This window comes from Struthio camelus, chromosome 15 (assembly GCF_040807025.1).
Source record: "Struthio camelus isolate bStrCam1 chromosome 15, bStrCam1.hap1, whole genome shotgun sequence".
Lineage (NCBI taxonomy): Eukaryota > Metazoa > Chordata > Aves > Struthioniformes > Struthionidae > Struthio > Struthio camelus.
The window spans coordinates 5,219,960-5,235,657 of record NC_090956.1 but is presented as its reverse complement, the minus strand read 5'-3'; the positions used below and the strand labels follow the sequence as shown (position 1 = coordinate 5,235,657).

At 43.1% G+C, this 15,698-nt stretch overlaps 1 long non-coding RNA gene across 2 annotated transcripts in view; it reads left to right on the top strand.

The window, feature by feature from the left end:
- The first annotated feature begins 5,700 nt into the window (after nucleotides 1-5,700).
- The window catches only part of LOC104153926 (uncharacterized), a 17,481-nt gene continuing 7,483 nt past the window's right edge, over nucleotides 5,701-15,698 (top strand). The window contains exon 1 of one of the 2 annotated variants that reach the window (XR_696346.2): nucleotides 5,701-5,791. This is a non-coding gene — a long non-coding RNA (uncharacterized lncRNA). Of the gene's footprint in view, nucleotides 5,792-9,913; nucleotides 10,111-15,698 lie in introns of those variants that run through there. The other variant, XR_011134660.1, reaches the window with a different exon arrangement.

The window sequence follows — 15,698 nt, the reverse complement described above, 5'->3', positions numbered from 1 at the left end:
TAATATTTCATGAACAGTGTTAGTATTTGCTGTAATTCTTACTTTTATGTCTGATACTGAAATTCCTTGAAAGAGAACAGCTTCCTGGAGTTTCTGAGCACCTCCAGAGCTGTCGCTCTATTTCCCACTCAGAGCCGTTTGCTTAAAAGCCCCTAGGCCTTGACTTTTCTGACCGAAGATGAAGAGACAGATCTAGTGAGTTTGGGGCTATGAAGGCAGGAGACAGCTGGAATAGCTGGACCAGTTTTATGCAGTTAGGAGACTGGATATATAATTTTCTTTCCAGGAATCTTATTAATGTTATCTTATTACTTCATAACAGATATAACCCATGTGCTAGGGCTGGCAGGCTGTAACCGGGCCTTGCCAGGGAATTACTTATATTTTTCCATTCTTGAAAAACCAAACATCGTATTTGGTTACACTAACAGCCTCATTTGTGTGGGTTCCGTTCACTTTACATATCTTCTTCTTGAAGTATTGCGGCTGGAGTAACCATTTCTCCCTCCAGCAAGTGTCTCAGGGTCTGGAGGCAGATGCGCTGTTCCCCAGATGCTGAAGGGATGTCTGCGTTGTGTCTTACTCTCCTTTGGAAGCCGCCAACCAGCCCAAAGGCGATTTTTTTGGCAGAACATGTCTCGCAGATGGTGGCATCTTCTTGCCGTCCCTCGCCGTGTCTCTGGGCACCGGGGTAAAATCTGGAGCTCTTTGAAATGAGGCAAAAACTATTCTTTATCTATTGCTGCTTTATGACTCCTTTCTGCCTATTTATTAAGCCCTATCTGGGGCTTGGGATGGCCTGTAAAACACAAGGAGAGGTAGAGACTGTAGCCAGGTTCTTACCTGATGGATTTTTTAGCTCTCCACAGGGTATAAATGATAGTTTCAGCCATAGAGCCCGTTCCTTCCAGCACTCACAATTATGCTCTTTTATGTGTGTATCGAAGCACAAGCAACACATCCTTGTCAATAAAAAGTCCTTTCTAATTCGTTTTCATTGCCCTCAGGGGAGTTTTTAGAGCCCCGTGGAACCTTGTGCAACCCTTTAATTCCTCCCACTTTGGTCCTAGCCACTGCTTGGGGCCTGTTGTTGCAGCAGCCAGGCCAGCTGTGAAAATCGCTGCTCCGTAATCAAGCTGAGCGGTGGCAGCTGAGTGACACAAAGCGTTACCTGCCCATGGGGACTGAGCGCGCTGGCTGTTTCTGCAGCGTTATCACAAATGTTTCCGTGCATTTGCTTGCAAAATGTCTTTATCGCGCCAGGAGGAATGTCCCTTGAAGTCAGCTAAGCAAATAAATAAATAACAGTCAAAGAACAAAACAGTGGAAAAGTTTCTAGAGGGAAATAAGTGATGGATTGAAATAGATTTGAGGATGTTGGGTTGCGCAACTCAGGGTGACAAAAGGGGATCCTCATCACGCTACTTCCTTGTGTGCCCTTAAAAAAAATGTCTCCACATGCTGATTTAAAAGGGATGAAGAAACAAAACAAAATGGCCAGATGTGCCTTGTGAATGTTGTTTAAAATTTATTTGAATTTTTTTTCATAATATAACTGTCAGTAGCCACATCAGAGGGCCAGAGCTGGTGCTTATTGACCATGGTGCAAGTGGATGCTGGAGCTCCTGAGAGGTTTTTTAGTATGTTCGGGCACAAATGTGAGCAAAGAGAGAAACAATTTCACTTTTTAAAAATAATAATAGCAAACAATGGGACCAGTAACCTGGAATTTGTCTTTGCTTTCCTAGAGCAGCCTTTAGCAGTGTCAAGAGACCCTTGGAAAGCAACTGATTGATCTCAACATTAATGAAAACAAGCACAGCATAAAATTCCAGCCAATGTGATTGCTTCCCAAAGCTTCCCGGAGCGAGGGGTAACTGCAGAGGGAATAAAGCTGAAATCCACTTTGGCTGTCGAGGGATGATGTGTCCTAGTTCAGATTCAGGACTGCGCGTGAGATCATACCAGCCGTAGCGAAGCAGCCTGCGACCTTGGAGTGCTCGAGTGTTTGAAACGCTCTCTCAGAAATGCAGCAGGACTCTACATCTACCGAGAGTTGTTTCCTTTCCCCTCTCTGGCCGACCTCAGCAAAAGCTATAATATTATCTACTGAGCCGCGTGAGATGTGGACACCGGTGACACTCTGATGTGTTACTGCCCAACATGCAGAAAAGAGGGCTCAAATCCAAAGTTTTCTGGTACGTCTTGTGACAAAATAGCAGTAAATATCCCACCCAGAATCAAAAGACAGATTTGTCAAGCTGGTATCTGTAGTGCAGGCGTGTGTGGGTGTGGGTGTGGGTGCGCACACATGTGCGTGTGTGTGTATGAGAATTTTCTGGGTTTTCTCGTCTGTACGTCTTTCTCATTGATCCGGCCAAAGGAATTACGGGATTGAAAGAAGATTAATAGTTCAATGCACAGTCGGCTTCTTATTTTGATTCAATCCATTCCTGTCACTTTGACTGAACTAAGCTATTAATCGTGTTACCCAAAAAATAATTAGGGCTCATATCACATGGACTTTGTTAGCCAATTCTAACAATTGTGTTGGTAAGAACTTCCAAATAACCTGATATTTAATTATAGTCTGCTTGTTTGGTGATATACTGATCTGGAGCTTGCTTTCACTCCAAATTTTGGCCTGTTACATTGATTAAATGAGAACCTTTTATAGCTAGTCTTCAAATTATCAAATACTTGCCTAAAGCTATCCCATTGATCAAGTGTATCATTTGTAATACAAATGTTTTTATTAGGAGGCTTTGTTCAAGCTAAATGAAGGATCAAATTAGCTGGAGATTGGGCTGAGTAGAAAATGCTGCAGCTGGATAATTTCAAGTGCTGAGGCTGAACATTTCTTTCAAATGACAAGAAGTGATCAACTGGGTCTTAACATAAAACACACACACACAAAGGCATCTTTGTATTGATTCCTCTCATTTCTATGATATTCTTTATTTTAAAAAAAAGTCAGGTTACAAAGGATAGGTTTCAAACCTATCACCTCACTGCAGCTAAACCAGTCCGAGTCTTTATTCTAGCCAAAATTACCTGTGCGATCAAAACATCAACATGCACCCAGACCCTCTTCCCTCTCCTTCATTATTCATCTATATTGTATTACCTCTGTTATCAGTTCATTAAAATTCATTATGCATCCCTGTTGTTAAGTCAAATACCTCCTTCGCATCTTGAACGGCACAGTAATTTTTTTTTTTTTTTAGAAAGGAAATCCGCTAGAAAAGGGCCAGAGACTTTGGCGGCACAAATATTTAACCGTACCGACATTCGTGGTAGCTCACCAGAGTCTGGGCATGATTGAGAGTTTATCCATGGTTAGTTTATGGAAAATGGCCATGTGAGTGAGACACTATTACTTTACTTTACTTTATATATATACACTATATATAGACACTATATGTGTATAGTGTGTGTGTGTGTGTGTGTGTGTGTGTGTACATATATATAACTTTATATACAGTCAGAATTAGGAAAGGTATTTGAGATTACATTTTTGGCTATCATATAGAGCTGTAGATATTAGGTATTTGCATTCTAAAGTAGTCTTCCATGTTTGCATCCCACTCCCAGAGCAATATAGAAAGTGTTTGCTGAAACAGGAGTTATGGATGCTTGAGGAGCTGGTATAAAACCTCCCACGATTAACATCTCCTCCATGAGGCTGCTCTGTGGGCTGACTTCACAGGGAGAGATTTCACAGGCATTCAGGATCCTTCTGAATATATATCTAGAGGCATCTGCAATAATCAGAGGAAATCCCTTGAAGCCCATCAGATAAAATATACAGAGTTAGAAAGGGAGCACAGAGGTCAGTTAATCCCTATGGACAAACTATTTCTGGTCTATTCAGGAGCGCAAGGCCAAGTTACAACTTGTGCTAAGCACGGAGAGCCGCTTTCACAGCCACTTCATGAAGAACTCCAGCTGCTCACAGCCTCACCCCAACTCCAGTTTTGTTTGAATTACAGAACAAAAATAAACATAAATCTTCTGAAACTGCTGGTTTTTTTCCTTAGTCTGAAGTAGACAGGAAAGCTTAGGTCATATACCGAGATCGAAATACCTATAATGGCCTTCCTAGTGCTCCATTAACGTACCAGATTGGTACTCAAGCAGTGACATACACAGTATGGTTTTTAGGGAGAATTATTACTTTATTCATTACTTCCAGTGAAAGGAGTAATGAGCCCAGGTGAAGTTACAGGTAGTAGTGAAAAACAGAGATGTGTCTTTCTCAGATACCCTTTGTGGCTGTTTAAAATATGTATTTATGGACACACACACATATATACAGACACATATTATGTATATGTATATATATGCGGTTTTTATACATACATAAAGCTTTATATATATATGCACACATATATTTTAAGGACTGAATGACATACATATATGTCTGTGTGTCATTCTTTCAATCCTTAGAAAAACGTACATTGCAGATATACACACACATGTACGTATGTATGTTATGCTTTCAATTCCTAATTCCCTCTAATATCAGAAGTCACGATTAAATATTCCTCCGCAATATCAGAGGAAGCAACTAAAGCTCATTTTGGAGTTGGCAGGCTCTCAGTTCCAAGGAACAGCTGATTCTTGGGAAGGTCTGCTATGAGAGTGTTTGTCACGTTATCTCTATATTTCAGATCTGCATGTCTTACACTTTGCATTTATGCTGTGGCCAATAATAGCTTAATGCCCTCCTCATAAGGTTTAAAATTCTGCGACCGTTATGTTAACTGAAGGAGGTTTAAACATTAATTGGGAAAACTGCAGTGTATTGGTGCAAAGAGTATCTTTTCCAGAAGAGCTACAGTAGGTGTTGTAATAAAAAACAATCCATCAAATTTAGGAGCTGTATTTACGGAGAGAGACAGAGGGCTGGAGTGAATTAACCCCTTTACTCTGTAGATGAACACCCAAACACATTACTTCAGCCTGCCCAGAAAAGTGAGGAACAAAAGCAATGGCTTGCATTGATAATGTGCAACTTCATACGAGTCAAGCAATTTAATTTCTGTAGGGACTATAGTGATTGAAAGCATCGCTGATGCTGATTAATCCCCCTCCCTCTTTTTCTCTTTTTTAATTTCTTGCTCCTTGGTGCTTTCTTCCTCTCAGAGGATTTCCACTGTATACCTCAGGATACCTCTTGCTGCATGCATTGAATACATGTGCAAAAATCCTGAAGATCACACTGCTGTCCTTCTTAACCTATGTTGCAGTTTATACTACTGTGTTTATCTCTGCTAATTCTGAAAAAATTATGTAACTCACTTAATGACGCTCATAATTTCTCATCAGAGTTTTGGGCAGGGAAGGGAAACATTTCAGGTTCTGGAGCTGAAATTTTGCAGCAACCTGATGATGACTCACTTTAATTGTAATGGTTTCAGGAAAACTGACCCAGAGTTGATTTCACCATGAATATTTGTTTTAGCAGATAATCTGATTTAAAGGGAAAAAAGCATCATCTAAGTTTAAAAATGACTCATGTTTGCTCACCCAAATAACATAACAGCTCTTCAGCTCTTTGCTATGTTGAGAAATCTCAGTTCAAGCTCAACGTCACGCCTCTGTCTCCAGCATCTTCTGGGAAACTGTGGAGGTGAGTCATGGGCTACTTAATCCACCAAGGCCCTTATGACTTCTGCAGTTGCAAAAGAGATTCCTCTGATGTGGCAGCTGGGATGTTTTGTGAGGTCTAAACTGCCTACGAAAACGGAGGATGTCAGGGAGAATGGCTGATACAACACAGCTTCAGGTAGGAACGTATCTGAGGGTGAAGTCTGGCAGGCAGAGCTGTGGCTTAAATGGGGAAAGTTTGCAAAAGTTTCAGGAACAAAATCCTCATTTTTCCAGTATTGTTTTCAAAAGGAAGGAGACCACTTTTGTGGAAAAGCCAGGATTTTCAGTACTTGCTTTTCTTTTCCAAGTGTTAGACAGGCCTTCCCAACATGCACAGAGATGAGATTTAATTGACTAGCTCAGATAAATTGTTCCCAGTTGTCAGATGGGCTAGGCTGTACATGCTGATTAAGAGTAGGCACCACTCAACCAATCATCCATGTTCACATGTGCGGGTGATAATAAGAGGAGAGCTAACAGAGGTTCTCCTTAGGATGAAACAATAAAAACATATTGTTTGGGGAAAAATAGTTCTGACTTGTGTGTGAGATTATGGACATTAAATCCATGTGGTCAAAGGAACATGGTAAAACTGTGATCAGCTGGTGCCACAATGATTGCTGGGAAGGGGGAGAACCAAGAGTCAGCAATGGTCAGCAGACAGCTCCCAGAGTGGAGGGTCCAGTGAGCTTCTCCATGGATATGATAAGTTTTTGCTGCAAATCAGTGGGAGTTCTTGGGAAATAAATTTCGGAGGAACTAAGTGCTGTCCACTGTAGTCCAACTGTGCCCAGGACTGTAGCCGTTACCAGAGTCACCGTCTCCTGCTGCACTACGTTCCTCATGAGTGGTATGAGAAGGTGAAGAGGGAATGATTTTTACTGCCACTTTGAACACAAGAACTAAAGGCATCAGCTGAAGTGAGAAGGTGGCAAATTCAGAGCAAAGAAGAAGAGGTGCTTTCTCATCCTGTGCATAGCTAAGGGCTCCATGAGCCACAAAACCCTGGCGGCTGAGAGTATTTCTGGGGAAGTACCTCTAATGCTCACCCTTCTCCCATGTTTTCCCATGGGCACCTGCTACTAGCATTATTAGTAACAGGCTACTGAGCTAGATACTCTCTCTTGTTTATGCTCCTCAGTTATGTCACTGTCTTTAGATGACCAAGAGATCGTAAACTGTCACATACAGGAGCAGTGTTTCAGCAAACTGAGCATCACCTCGGTTGCATTGAAGACTGATAGACCTGAGACTCAAATGCTGCTGTTACTTGAAGTATACTCTCAGTGCTGTGGAGGTTGATAATGACTTTACATCTGCCTTCAGTTGGAGCAGGCTCAAGGATTTCATTATTCAGCACCCTCTCCATCTGCTTTATTGAAAATGTGTGCAGAGATTAAACATGACAAGGAATTTGTTTCCACGAGACTGATATTTTGGCATGAATTAAGAAATATAAGTACACCCTCCTTCCCCTGGAGAGGGAGGCAGTCTGTGTCTCTCAGCTCTGAAGGCCTCCAGTCTGACCAATACCATGGTGCTGAACAGCAAATGGTACCACAACCACCATGGCTTTTGGGATGGCAATGCCATTTATTTCTCTACTCTTTCTGTAGACACTTTCTGTTCATACTCCAAAAGAAAACAGCGTCACCTAATGCCATCTCAAGAATGTCCATCTGCATCCAGGCATCATGAGTGAGAGAAATGATTTGTCGTGCAATACTATAACTAGTTTTGCCTGTTCCCATCCGTCTGCTATCAGCATTCACTCCTCTGTTGACAAACTGAATTCCACCTTGATTTTATCTTTCCAAATAACACAGATTAACTGGAAACTGTGTCCTTTTTTGTTGTTATTTGTGAAGCATATAGAAGGAGCAATCCTCCAGGCGAGATACAGACTTGGTCTATGGAAAGATTGTACTTCTAGTAAGCAGTTCAGACCAGCATATTGCTGGAAACTGAGACACCAGAGGAACCAGCAACTTCTGTAAGAGTCTGAACACAGTAATGCAAGTGGCCATGTTATTATGCTGTTTTAATACTGTTTTCATATCTCCCAGCCAGTGTCTCCAGCAGTGTTACTCACAGGCTTCATCCTCTCGTGTTCTGCCTTCATCCTCCTTTGCTGCAGCCGTTGTCCCGTATGCAACATGAGTTGAACAGCAGCATTAGACAGACAAGAGTGAGGCTGCCTCTTCTGTCAGTATGATTTTGATGTGACATACACAAGAGGAACTTCTGAAGCAAAACACAGGTTTATGTATTAGTGACAATTTCTGCTATTGTTTCGTGGGCTTAACACAAGCAGAGACAAAAGAGAGAATTAGCTGTGCTGTTGCAATCCTTGCTACTCTGAGACAGTGGTTCCATATTTACTTTTTTTGGCACGAGGAGATAGCGGTTCAGCGGTCAGGGACTTGTCTGATAGCTGTAGCAAGAAGACCCAGGGAAATTAGGATGGATCCTGCAGGTAAGCACCATTAACAAAAACACAGTGAACGCCTTTGCAGGCAAGATATATCTGCTCACCTCTGGAGAACTCGGGCAGAGCTGGAATTTCTTAGAGCAGCCATGCGAGTTACAAAGGCGCAGTGAGTCACTGTCGTCATTATGATACTCTACAGGGACAATAACTTAAAATTTTAAAGAAGCCTTTTCTGGCTTGGTTGAATAAGATGCTTCATAAAGTGACTCTAGATAATCCCTGAGCATCTAATGCTGCTTGCCTGTTAGGCAAGGAGGGAGCTGCGTCTACCTACAGGTTTTGCTGCACATCGGGCTGGACAGTTAGCTTATAGGCCAGGCAGGCAAGGATGGAGCTGGTGGCTTCACATCCAGAGAAAATCAGGATAATTGCTTAGGTCTGAAGCTCTTTAGCTGTAGTGATTTTGAAAAAAAAAAATGGTGGAAAGGGCGAATGGCGAACAGTACAGGCTGTAGTCTATGCTTCTTGCGGCACAGTATATATTACAGTACATACATACACTAAGGAGAGGGGTTCGTTCCTTCTCAATGTGTTCAGGGAAAGAGATGCGGGGAAAGGAGGCTATGCTGAGATAAATGGTTGTTTTGAGGTATTTTTTAATTAGCTCCTGCAGATTACACTGCACTCTTGATGAGCTCTTGCCAAGTTTGCTGTGATTTTTGTAAGTCTGTAATAGTAACAATATAATCGTTTTCTATAACAATAATAATGATAAAACCCAGATAATCCTTCTGTATCTCCTGCATAAGCTTCATGTAATTAATCACTTGGTGAAACATTCTTGGTCTAAGGGATGGATGAACGCAGCACATCTCCGTGACTTGATGAACAAGCAGCAAGCACAGCCTTGCTGTATTCATCATATCTTTATATGCCGAAAGCAACGTCAATCTAGTGCAAGATTGGAATAGGGTTAAAATGACAAATAGGTGTGTTGGGATCTCAGATTTGTCCCTCACTGCCTAGAGGGGAGCGTATTACCAAGTCAGTAGATTTAGTGCTGAGGAAAGAACCCAGTTTGTGTTTCATCAGTGAGTAGAAAGCCAGCTGCTGAACCCCACCAGCGGATGGAGAGTGAGGGTGAAGAGACCTCACAGGACACCCACTTTCATCTGTCCCTTTAGAAGAAGGGCAAGAGTTTCTCAGTAGTGCTGAGAAATGCTATTTAGACAGCTGGAGGCTCCTCTGAAGAGTTTACCCAGCCCATTATCTTTTACTGGTCTGCTCTGATTGATGTACACCAGAAGGAGGCATACGTGCTCATGCTTTCCTTTTCTTTTAGTTAGGAGACATGTTTTCATATAATTTCTCCTCTTATAACAATATCTCATGCACAAGTACATGCACGTTGCGAAGGAACAATCTCTGCACTCAAGCTGGATGAACAATTGCTGACCTGCTGCCCTCCATCCAGGAGCCTGGATATAAAGGCTTTTTTGAAGTTACTTTTATATAAGAATCCAGTCTCTTTCTTTCGTGACTCCTGTTTAAGCCCTTAGAGTCCATCATCAGCTGCAAGTTATTTACTCCCTTCCGGGAAGAGAAAGCCAGCAGTCACCAGCAGTAACACAGCACTCTAATTTGCATGAGGATCTCTGAATGCCGCTGACAGATTGCAAAGCAACCCTTTCTGGTCCCCCTTGAACAATACTGCCATGCATCCCCATCCCAAATTTCACAGTCACAGTAAGTAAGTGTCCGAAGTTCTCTTTCTGTCATGGGTTTTCTGCATAGCGATTAATCATCGCCCAGCTAATGTGGCCAGCCTCCATTCTAGACCTTGCAGTGGGGGAAGGCAAATTTGCTGGAAAACACCTGATATTATTCACCGACACTCTCAGCACCACACACTCACAAGCACCAGGATGCGTGTTCAGGTGGTCTAGCCAAGGTTACTTGCAGAGACATAGAGGACAACAGCTGCTGGCTTCTGAGTCCTCCTTGCCTTCTCCTGGGCTCCTCAGGTCAGTGACCTTGAGCTGTTTTTTGCACTCGTTAGGTAGGAGCTGACAGCGATTGGGATTTTTTTGTCTCTCCACCTCTCATACCCCCCAGCATGAGTCGTTAGGCAACACATTTTTACCTCCGTTCTTTACCTCGCTGTCCCACTATCATTTCTTAATGGCTTCACTCGTTAGTTTGAGCTGTTCCTTGTTTTAGTGTGTTCTGTGCTTTCTGGTCTCAGTGTCCTGAGAAGCTGCGTGTCGATGTGCCATGATCTCAATGGCCTGCTAATAGAGGTACCAGCAGCACATGCCATGCTTTTATCTCTTCTTCTGCCACTCCGTCTGCTGCTTGCGCACACAGACATTCCTATTCATACTCCACTACACTGATCTTAATGTTTCTACTACTAATCTCTAGAGATTAGTATAGGGATGAGAGAAAATACTCTTCCACAGACATGGACATGATCCTCTCCTCTTTTTTTTCAGGATAAATATCAGAGTACGAATGTTAGTGGGCATTTATATTCTCCAATATACCACCTTTCAGCTCAGGAACGTCTCTGGACCTCTCCACTCCAGCTTCTTGGTTCCCTTCTCTGGTAATCTTCTTTCCAGCTAGTTTGCTGGCAAATCAAAGGCACCACATGGCCAAACTGCTAGCCAGACTGTTAGCTGTTAACCTGGTGTGCCCATTCCGCCTTTCTCCTGTGCTCTTCCCCTTCAGCTCCCAGCTGCATGCATTTATTCCTGGATTTTAGTTCAAGAAAAAAAATTTAATTCTGTTTAAAATAACGAAAAACCCAACAACTAAAAACATTTTTGGCTTTCTCTTGAATTATCTGACTTCAGCTTCTCTTCTAGTGCTGAGACACAACTTTTTTTCCATCCAGGCTAACTGAATACAAGCTGTTCCTTGGCTCCTCTGTGGTCGCCTCGCACCTGGACCTCTTTTTTGTGCCTGTGCTTTATTTTAATAACTAATTGTGAGAAGAATTTCAGAGACTATTGGGAGGATGTTCAGATTTGTCCTTTAAGGGAAGCATTAAGGAATGGACATCTACAAGACAGTGAAATGCTTTGGAAATTGGCATGATGCCTTGAGGAAAAAAGTCCATGTCGTTCAGAAATGGGAAAACGCTAACCTCAATAACAAACTTTGACAGCATTTGGATGCATTCTGCTTGGTGCAGAATTCAGCTTTTGCCATCTGCAGATTAGACTCTTAACTGAACCAGGTGCTGGACAAGTGCTTTCCACAGGTCATCGATTCCAACTTCATCCTAAATAGCACCGGCCCCAGGCCAAATTCACTCCTGAAATAAATGGACTCATCTCTCACTTACATAGCCAGGCAGACTGGCATGGTGTGTCTTCCACGGCAGCCCATGGCATCAGGAAAGTCACAGCAGACTAATTTCTTCTTGAGCCCTATTGCAGGCAATGCAGCTACGTGCTGGCCCTTAGACAGGCTACTGTCTTTCTGCTCCAGTTATTGCCACAGCAGATGAACGCCCACAGTGCGAACGGTGCACTCGCATCCAGGGGAGATGAAAGGATAGAGGAGGCCCAGCATGAAAATATCGTGAATGCTTAAAGATCTCCTTCCATTTGTTTGACCTTCTTGAATATTCCTCAGTCTCTTATGTCCCATGCCATAGGAGCTTCTGCTAAACCACTGTGCTGCTATGATTTTTCCTATGTGCTTTTTATCAGATGCACTCAGTTTTGATCTTTGAATAATCACAGAACTTGATCACCAGAAGTCCATCCTACTTGTCTGAATGCTGAAGTGTTATTTTTTAAAAGTTATTTTTTCCTCTTGCTGCTAGGAAGAAAAAGGAAAAAGTAAGCTCAAAATTAACAAGTTATTTACCCCTAACCCCAACAAAGGGGTTTCCAGGGTTGCTCACGGGCCCCAACCAGCCTCACTTGGGGTTTGCACCACCCCCTGCCCATGGGCCAGGCGCCCATTTCAGCTCAACCTGGGGCTCTGTCCTCCCGAGCTCTGCCGTAGGTGGGCCCATTGGCAGCTCAGGCCTTTTTCTCTCTAGCATGAACATGGAGAGGTCGCTGATTGCTTAAGGAATAAAACCAGTGGGTTTGTGCTGTCTGCTTTGAGTGGGAAAGTCCTACAGGAGAAGGAGGTATTTTCCTTATAGAGGTATTTTCCAGTGTTTCTCCCTTTTCAATTCTGAAGTTTCACAGCATCCAAGCTACCTTTTTGGTAAGTTTTCCTCAGCCTACTGGCGTTGTCTGAGGTTTCACTCAGGCTTTCCACAGACCTGTGAGTACACCAGTAACCTGATTCCTGCAGGATCTGATACTTTCAGACATGAACAAGCCTGGGATCCTGGTGCCCCCAGGCAGGGCCTGAGAAGTTGTGTAATTCACTTTTTACACTTAGAGGTTCATCCTTTTACTATTTACTTCTGAGCATTTCTTCATTACAATGTTCTTATGATGCTTTAGGGCCAGAAACACCCTGAATAGAAATCAGTGCTTGTCACTTACAGCCATGGAATTTATTATACATTAATGCACATTTCTGGTTAAAATATCACACTTCGGCTTGTGAATCTTCTGTATTATCAGAAGCTTTTTATTTTAATCATTTTTCTTCCTTTTTTCTGCCCCTTTACATGCAGGAATTAGTATTTAATGATTGGTTTGTGACAGAAGAGATCAGGCCATTTCGAGAGTCTCAGCCTGCACGGTCTCTATGCTTTGACTTAGCAATTTAGTTGCATTTGACCCCCTGGGTTTTACATCTTTTCTTGTGGGCGAAGGCAGCAAAGGAGCCCAGGAAACTTCTTCTCCACTGCTTTTCCACAGCTAATGTGAGAACAGAGTTCAACATCCCCCTTACACTAGAAGTTCAGGGAGAAAAGGCAAAAAAAAAAAAAAAGAAATCTATAATTCTGGAAGGATTTGAGGATTTCTCTGGAGAGCTGGAGAATTCAGCAAGTCATCCTCTGCCTTCCCATGCTCCCTTCACCTGTCACGGCGAATATCAGTCAGCTGTAAAACGCTTCTCAAGAAACGACGAATTGCAAGGGGCACGTGTCGTTACCGTGGGCTGCATGTTAGCTATCAGAAGGAGGTAGGTAACCAGAAGATATTTTTCCTGGGGGAACCCCCAGCTGTATGACCCTTCCGTATGTGCATACGCACGCGGAGACCCCCGTAGCTGCGGCGCACTCTGGGCCCTCGCAGAAGCACCGCGGGCCTGGGAGCGGCAAAGCCCTGCACCGCTCTGCCTGCGCTCCCGCAGCCCGGCATGGGTCGGCCTCAAAACCTCATTTAACTGCGAGTAAAACTTTGTCCTTGAGATCTTTGTATAGCGTCGGGCTGCATGATGTTCAGCAGCTTTTGAAGTGCAGTCGAAAGCTTTCTCTGAGAGCACAGGTACTTGCTTCCTACTGAGTTTTTCCTCCTCCTGATGCTGTAGCCCAGGACAGCGGGCAATTAGCTGAATTGCAGGCAGGTCTCCTGCGCGTCCCAGAGGACCGCGTTGCACGCGCGTGGGCTTCCTGCCGGGCGTGAGCTAGACCGCTGTTGTTTCTTCACAAGGATTACTAATGATTGGAAACGTATTCACCTGCTGCAGTAAAAAATGGGTTACACCAGTCCCGCTTTAATGAGGGTCAGATCCTGGCTGGCCAAAATGGACTGCCTGCAATCAGAAAGCGCAGGGGGGAAAATAACCCATTATACTGAACAACCATTGTTGGAGGGAGAAAAAAATTCATTTAAAGGAAGCTCTTTCCCACAATTTCAGGGATAGCTGATCTGGGCTTTATAAACTTTTTTTTGCAGTATACTCTGCTGACCAGATATGAAAAATAGATCAGATATTTTTTTCCATAAGCTTCATTTATACTCATCAGAGTGCAACAAGTAATAATACCAGGAAATAGATTTGCAGGCCAAAGTATGATTTTTAAGTTAAAGATGTTCATTTAATTTCAACTCTTGTCTCCTAGATGTGCCTCCTCCTAATGCTCTAAATAGCTCTGCTGCCTCTTTGATGTTTACAGCCTTCAAATGCAGAAAGACAGTTCTCTACAATTCCTCATTTTGCCAAGCAATACATACTTAGCGCTTTTCATCTCTCTCCATAAATCAATCCCTTTCCTCCAACAGGAGCTAGAATAGGATTTCTTTCCTTATTAGGCTTGTACTGAGAATTTCTTTTCAGAAACAGATAAATGATACAAGGTTTATTTTTTTCCCCCATGACAAAGCATCCTATCACACATTATTAGCAAACATTTCCACAGTATAAAAGGAATAAAAATAGAAAGTGGGCCATAAAAGAGAATGTACAGCAGGATGGCATCTCATCTCACAGCATGGTACTAAAAGTAGAGCAGTTCCTTTGCATTTCTTTGCAAATCTTCAAGAAAAGATCCAGGAGTCCTAAGAAATGCCCAGCATCTTTTACTGGGGGATTCTGTTAAGTTCTGCATGATCTTTGACATCGAGTTAATGAATTTTTTCCTCATTCAGAAAACCCACCTACGGCTTGCAATGTGTTTGAAGATGCCGTTCTTCTCTAGCTAGCCGCGGCTGCCCTTGCTTTGCTTCTCGGCGCGCTGCTGGAAACGCACACCTTCCTGGGCAAAGCCCGAACTACAAAACTGCCTGCCTGAGTTATAAACTCTTTTGGACCCCACTTCTCTCAAGAATAGACTTTTATTGTTGACTTTTAGTGGAAGCAGTCAAAGATGAGCTAGTTAGGGTTGTCACCTGGTAGGCCAAGTTCCCGTGCATATAACATGCCCATAAGATTGCTTCTTCTGCCAGGTCCTTCACCGGGATCTCATCCTCTGATTTAGATATTTGGCTGTACTTTAGAGACTGCAGTGACAAGGATTGCCTAGGAAAAATACTTACCTGAAGGTTTTCCCATATTTCTAAAAGCAATTTTGGTTGAAATCCAGCAAACCCTGCAGAAATGATTTTAAAATGAAATTACAAATGAAAGATGAATACTAAAATGGACAACGATTTCAGTAGTGATTTGTCAAGAGAAGCTTAGGACTTTTGAGATTACACCGCCTGGGCAACAGCTGCCCAGGGACAGAGGCATGGGCAGATCACGCACAGAAGTGCGTGCATCCACTGGCATGCGATCTGACCTGATGCTCTTCACTGCATTATTCTCTCAGCTACAAACACCAAGAGTGAAGACAGGGAGGCCACTCAATGTGTCTGTTTTCCAATCTTGTGGTTCCCAGGACGATTTAGAGGCCGGAAATGTTCCCCTGGGTTCAAATGGCTCTAACAGCTGCCCAAGGGATTCGCTTTTGGGTTTCAAAGTCTATCTGGAAGCAATAGAGAGAATGCATTGGGACAGGCAGAAGCTAATGGACAAGAGGGTCCAAAACCCAAGTATTCTGGAAATTATTAAATAAATGTGGTAAACAGTAAGCTGTACAGCTGCAGCACACATTCAGGGAGGGCACCCAGAGGGCAACCACTATCATCTCAGAAAGGAACAGGCGCTCCAAAGGAAACCGATATTTAAAACTTTCAGCAAAATGCCAAAGATCTGCTCCAGCCCTCCTGCCAGCTAGCAGAGAGGAGGCAGCAGAAGAAAG